A 7,139-nucleotide genomic window follows, 5' to 3' on the forward strand; every position below is an offset into this window, starting at 1 on the left:
ATTTGCCTGCGGTTTTGCCCTGCGGTTTCACACCTCATAATGGATGAGGTGTGAAACCACAGCGGTTCTGCACAAAAGAATTGACATGCTGCGGATTTTAAACTGCAGCAAATCCGCGCGAAAAAATCCAAAACCGCTGCGGATCCGCAGCAGAATCCGCACCATGTGCACATACCCTTAGGCTGATCGCTGGTGAGCTGTCACATAGACAGCCCCAGCGATCAGGACCTGCGACGCTGGACGCTGGTTTTTAATGTAAATGTCCGGTATCCAGGAGCCGCGGCTCCTGGATACCGGACGTTTACATTAGAAACCAGTGTCGCTGATCGCTGGTCTCTCGCTGCCACACGCAGTGATGCATGCTGAGCAGCGGGAGACCAACGATCGAAAAACGGCCCAGGCCGCTCGAGCACAATCAGCGATAACTGGCAGGGGAGCCGGTCGCTGATCCCCATCACACACAGCGATCTCGCTGGCAAGGTCGCTGATGTGTCACAAAATCAGCGATCTCGCTAGCGAGATCGCTGGGTGTGACGGGACCCTAAGGCTGGTTTCACATTTGCGGTGTGTCTGCAGCGTTTCTACCTCATACTTCCGCATGCGTCTTGTTTTCCTATCTTTAACATTGGGGACGCAGGTACATTGGATGCTTTTTACGGCGTTTGATGATGCATACGTCGTCTCGTTGCCTGCGGCTGGGCGTGGTAAATGCAACATGTTGCAATTTTGGAGGCGTCAATTTGCCTCCTAGAAACGTATGCGGTTGTTTGCGGAAGTAATGTGTCGAAAAAATGCATTGCAGTCTATGTGAACTCATGCGTTCACAAGAACCCGCGTTTGTTTGCGTTTGTGAACGCTTGTGTTTTTCCTGAATAAACCTGTCTAGACACTAATTAGCCACCCCCACATAAGATAGATAAAAAGAGGGAGTGTGCATTGGCAGTCCACAACTCTGCAGACTGCAAACAAGCAAAGAAGAAGCTCTGAACCTGTGAAGAATCTCCACTTTGAACAATGTGAGTATAAAAGCCAATGTCTGTATTTTCTTTTATCTCTCTTTATATGTACTAATAATTTCTGCCTCTCTTTTCTTGCAGCATTCATAAGATTGCCTTCATCTTCTTCAGAGGAGCGCCCTGTCCCTGAACATGCTGGACAGGAAAGTGAAGTGAGTATTCTCTGTCACATCTACACATGTGGCAACATTTTTTTTTTCTTTTTCAGAACAATTCTTCAACTGCAGCAGAGGCCGAGCATGAGCAGCAAAGACAAGTTCGGGTGGCAAGGCGGCGTGTAAGTATACCTGACTGTTTGTACTCTGTTTATTGTATCCTGACTGTTCTATTCTTGCCTGTTCATTTCTTCACTATGCTTATTTCTGTACCTTTTTGGTCTTGACTACTGTTCTTTTTTTCTTGACTTTACTTATTCTCGCCTGTTTTCTGTCTCTGTTGTTTTCTTTCTTTTCCTTTTTTTAATATCTCCAACATTAATGTATTTCTTTCTTTTCTAGATTTCAGAATGGGATGAAGACCTCATTGACAATGACATCCTCATCTCCCTGGTCCATGAGCGAGTCCCGCTGTGGGACACCCGGGTTTCACAGCACTCGGACAAAGTGTGGATCCGGCGACTATGGAATGAGGTGGTCCAAGCGATGATGGATGGATGAGACAGCGCCCCGGATCGGCTCCACAAGGTATTTCGTAAGTATTGCAATGCTGTCTGATGCAGCAGTGATCTTGGCCGGGATCACACAACTGTGTGTGATGCGAGAAACTCCTGAGAGTTTCTATAATCACACACAGTTGTGTGATCCCGGCCAAAAGTGCATTGTCTAAACATTTTTTTGTTTTTGCAGTGCTCAAACTCAAAACACATTGGCGTTCGATGAAGGATCGCTTCAACAAGGACCTTCGTCAGGAGAACCAGGTTCCCACTGGTTTTGGAGCAAGGATCAGAAAATATAACTACCACCGCATGCTGTCATTTTTGAGACCGGTCCTTGCCCAGAGAACGTAAGTATTTTTGTGGTCTATTGGATTGGGCTGTATTGCCTGATCTGTATTTTTCTATTCCACAGGAGTTGGCGCTTTTAATATTGTAAATGTTTGGCACTAATGTTTTTGTTTTCTTTTCACAGCACCTGGAGCAGCACCCTTGAGCCTGGTTCCGGAGCGGTCCTTCATCGAACCGCCACGGACCCGTCCCAGCCATCCACCATCGAAGCAGCAAGTGGGCCGGCAACACAGACTGGAGACCAGGAAGCTATCCCCCTGTCCCAGGCCTCTGCCATTTCTTTTTCGGCATACCCCCGCCAGCGGCAGAAGGCCTCGGACAGGACACTCATGCCCAAGTTTTTGCACTTGAGCTCGATCTTTCATGATGGACTCAAGGCAATGTGAGACAGACTGGATAATGGCTTCAACCTTATGAAGACACTTATCCAGGATGTCAACCGAAGCCTTGACCAAGTGAAAGCCGACCTCCAGAGGCCAGCACATCACTTTTTCAATCAAATTGCACAGGGCATGTCAGAACACCTTACTCCTGAAATGCAGTTGAATGTCATGCAGGCCTGCAATGCTGCTTAAGTGCAGGCTATGCAGCAGAGTCGGTATTTTCAGCAGTCAGCGGTGGCATTTCCACCTGTGCCATCACTGACACACTTGACCTCAATGCCGAGCTCTGCTGCATACCACTGCAAGGCCACCACCATTCCAAGCCTTGCCGGACACCACTACAGCGCCACCACCATCCCGAGTTCTGTTGGACAGCCCACCGCCACCACCATGCCAAGTGCTGCTCCTGCTTGGACATCCTCCACCGCCACTAGCATGCAGCAACTGTACCCGGACCCTGGCAGGACATCCTCCACCACCACCAGCAAGCATGCAGCAGCAGCACCCGGACCCTGCTTGGACATCCTCCACCACCAACAGCATGCAGCAGCAGCACCCGGACCCTGCTTGGACATCCTCCACCACCACCACCAGCATGCAGCAGCAGCAGCAGCAGCAGCCGGACCCTGCTTGGACATCCATCACCACCAGCATGCAGCAGCAGCAGCACCCAGATCCTGCCAGGACCTTCACAACCACTACCACCACCACCAGCATGCATCAGGCGGCCTTCAGCACCATGTCACAGCAGCAGCAGCACCCGGACCCTGCCAGGACGTCCACTAGTACCAGGCCACGGGAAAAAAACACACCCAGGCTCCCCAGAAACCAGCGCAGATCACAACAAAAAAAGGCAAAAAAACAAGGACTCTCACACTCCCTCCCCCCTCACCTCCCAATGTGTCTGTGATATTAGGTTTGTCTCTCCCTTCCAGTGGGTCTCTCCCGTCCCATGCCTCCAGTTACATCCATGACCTCCCTGACCCCACTAGTTTGATCATCCCTTCTCCTGCAACCCCTGCGTCGTCTTTACCCAGCCAGGCGTCCCAACTAAACACCCCCTGGTTACGTCACTCTGGCCCCAGCCGCCGCAGTTAATTTGTTATTTTTTTAAATAAATTTGTTTTTTTGCCCCCAATACTGTTTGGTTACTTGTGTATTTCGCCGCCGGCAACACACACCGTGCGCCGTAAAAACACTGTGCCGTACACTTTAGTATTTGACACCACATAGTTCCAGGATTGCCACAGCTTGAAAACTGAAGCTTTGCTTCTTGTGTCTGTGGAGCTATGAGTTGTCAAACACGAATATGACTTGTATTTTCTCCAGCATCTCTTCAGTCTGCTTACTGTATGTGACGCAGACTGAAGAGACAATGGAGGTCATACAAGGCATATCTATACTCACCTGGCCAGCTGTCAGAAATAGTGAATTCAGGATGCACAAAATACAGCATCCTTAATTAACTATTTCTGACACCTGGCCTGGTGAGTATAGATATGCCTTGTATGACCTCCATTGCCTCGTCAGTCTACGTAATGTATTTAAATCAGACTGAAGAAACAATGCAGGTCATACAAGCCATATCTATACTCACCTGAACAGGTGTCAGAAAGAGTGAATTCATGATGCTGGGTTTTTGTACATCATGAACTCACTATTTCTTACACCTGTTCATGTGAATATACATATCCATTCTATGACCTCCATCTCTTCAGTCTGTTTTAAATAGATTACGTAAACTGAAGAGACAATGGAGGTAATACAAGGCATATCTATACTCACCAGGCTATTTTTCAGAAATAGTGAGTTCAGGATGCTGGGTTTTGTGCATCCTGAACTAACTATTTCTGACAGCTGGCCAGGTGATTATAGATATGCTTTGTATTATCTCCAGCATTTCTTCAGGTTACATAATATATTTGACGCAGATGGAAGAGAAGATGGAGGTCATACAATGCATATCTATACTCACCTGGACAGGTGTCAGAAATAGTGAATTCATGATGCTGGGTTTTTGTACATCATGAAATCACTATTTCTGACACCTGGCCTGGTGAGTATAGATATGCCTTGTATTATACCTCCATCATCTCTTCAGTCTGTGTCCAATAGATACTGCAGAAGAGACGCAGGATGTTCTGACGTCAACTACCACACCACTCACATAATAAGTGGTTTTGAGAGGAAAAACAGGAGACTCGGTACAGGTAGAAAAAAAAGTTATTAACAACAAACATTAGGAACATTTTAAACATAACTGGTACACACCCAAACCCAACAGAACATTTTACACCATATCATCTTTCCATGCCACACGTCCGATGTCAGAACCAAAGTAGGCAGCAAATTGGTCCCTCATGTGGGCAACTTCAACTGTTGACCGATGAGGGTGATGCTGGTAATCTGGCAATGGGTTTGCAGCTAGTTCATCCAGTTCAATGTTGGGTTGTTCCTTAGCCATTATGTAATTGTGGATCCCAAAGGAACACTTAACTGTTCTTCGGGCCCTGGTCAGTCTGTAGTTAAAAATCCTTTTACTATGGTTCAAGTCCCGACTGGAATATGGCTTCAGTAGGTTTTCACACATATGAAAGGCCTCATCCCCAACCATAACAAATGGCATCGGTGGGCCTTGAGTGTTGGGGAGAGGTCGTGGCAGGGGTAAATTAAAATTTTTGCCATACAAAGTTTTTAAAAGTCTGGGAGTCATTGCCACGGCCAAAAGCTCCAATGTCCACGGCGATAAAGCGACAATCCGCATCTGCTAGGCCATGAGCACTACATAAAAATATTTTTTGTAGTTAAAGTACTCTGATCCGGTTCTGGCGGGTTTGGTAATCCCTATGTCCGTTCCATCCACTGCTCCCAAACAGTTGGGGAAATTACACACTCGCCACAATTTGTCAGAAATTTCCATCCACATTTCCGCGGTATGTAGGGGTATAAATTCATCCCAGAGAACGTTCCACAAAGCCTGGCAAGTGTCCGCAACAATTCCAGAGAGGGTGGAACTTCCTAGCCGGTACTGAAAATGGAGCGATGAAAGTGTCTCTCCGGTAGCCAGGAATCTGCCAAACAAAGAAAAAAATTAAGAAGCTAAACAGATAAAGTTGAAAACAATTAATACAAGGCAGAACAATAATAATTATGACAGGCGTTTGTTTTGAATTATTACATACCTTAATGTGACCAGGAGACGTTCCTCTGCAGGAATTGCTCTACGGATGGGTGTTCTGTCTCCGGATGGCTCCTTGGACACGACCAAGCAAATCCCGGAAGGTCTCTTGAGACATCCTGGTATATTCCAGAAAAATTTCTCCGGGTTGGCATTGAGCTCGCTGTATAGGGTGTGGTAGGCTCCACGGCTCTCCCGGACTTCAATAATGGGGTGTCTCCAATAATGCCGACACCATCTTCTCCGTTTTTCTCTATTCCTTTGTTGCTCACAAGCAAACGCATAGGCAAGAAACAGCTTGATACTTAAATTCAGGTTGAAATAAAAGCTCTCCATGCGAAGATCCATCGTGACACAGGATATAAGAGATAAATCTGAAGATTTCAGCTGCCAAAGGGTCTTTATAAAGATATCCCATAAGACACGCCCACTGTTGTCCCCATTGGTGGTGTCTGTTTATGTAGTTTTTTCTCCTGTAAAATTTTCCACCATGCGCACAAAAACGCAAACGCATGCAAAAGCATGCAAATGCTGTGTTTTTTTTGACTGCATGCGTAAGCTACTGCGTCTAAAAACCGCAGTGTTTGCATGCATTTGCATGCGATTTTGCATGTGTTAGAGGTTGCGGAAGATACGCTGCGAATTAAACCGCAAATGTGTAACTAGCCTAACCTCGTTCGGCCTTTCGCAGCATACTAACTCCCCCACGCATGCAGTACACAAATACACAATACACAAACAGTATTGGGGGCAAAAAAACAATATATTTATTTAAAAAAATAACAAATTAACTGCGGTGGCTGGGGGTAGAGTGATGTAACCAGGGGGTGTTTAGTTGGGACGCCTGGCTGGGTAAAGACGTCGCTATAGAAATAAAATTATTATTATGTACCTTGTGCCAGTCCTTACACTGGTTACCCATCCACTCCAGAATTCAGTATAAACTTATTACCCTCACCCACAAAGCACTCCATGGCTCAACACCACTCTACATCTCCTCCCTCGTCTCAGCCTACCACCCTACCCTTGCCTTCCGTTCTGCTAATGACCTGAGGTTAACATCCTCAATAATCAGAACCTCCCACTCTTGTCTCCAAGACTTTTCACATGCTGCGCCAATTCTTTGGAATGCACTACTCAAGTTAAAACGATTAATCCCCAATCCCCACAGTTTTAAGCTTTCCCTAAAAACGCATTTGTTCAGACTGGCCTATCTCCTCAACGCATTAACTTAAATATCCCTGTGTGGCTCATTCAAAATTATTTTACCATAACCAGGTTCCTCACATCATGTTGTCACATGCTTTAAGCATTGAATAGCCCTCTGTGTCTGTACTGTTACATATTTAGACTGTTAACTGGTTCATGCAGCAACTGGAATACCCGATTCTTACACTATGGCTGGTCCAAACAATAAAAGCAATTGTTACCATCCACCTTTCTTGTCTTCCCTTTTTCCTTATAGATTGTAAGCTTGCGAGCAGGGTCCTCACTCATTTTGGTATCTGTTTTGATCTATGTCTTTATGGGAATGCTGTAATGTCTATTGTTTGTAGAAG

General features: G+C 46.2%; 1 long non-coding RNA gene across 1 annotated transcript; it reads left to right on the forward strand.

Moving 5' to 3' along the window:
* The first annotated feature begins 959 nt into the window (after positions 1-959).
* LOC141052241 (uncharacterized) lies at positions 960-3,526 on the forward strand. Its single transcript, XR_012220762.1, has 5 exons — positions 960-1,016; positions 1,098-1,293; positions 1,514-1,706; positions 1,862-2,018; positions 2,144-3,526. It is a non-coding gene; the product is annotated as an uncharacterized lncRNA (long non-coding RNA).
* The last annotated feature ends 3,613 nt before the right edge of the window (positions 3,527-7,139 follow it).

Source organism: Dendrobates tinctorius, unplaced genomic scaffold, assembly GCF_039654945.1.
Source record: "Dendrobates tinctorius isolate UK_male_01 unplaced genomic scaffold, ASM3965494v1 ptg000159l, whole genome shotgun sequence".
Taxonomy (NCBI): Eukaryota; Metazoa; Chordata; class Amphibia; order Anura; family Dendrobatidae; genus Dendrobates; species Dendrobates tinctorius.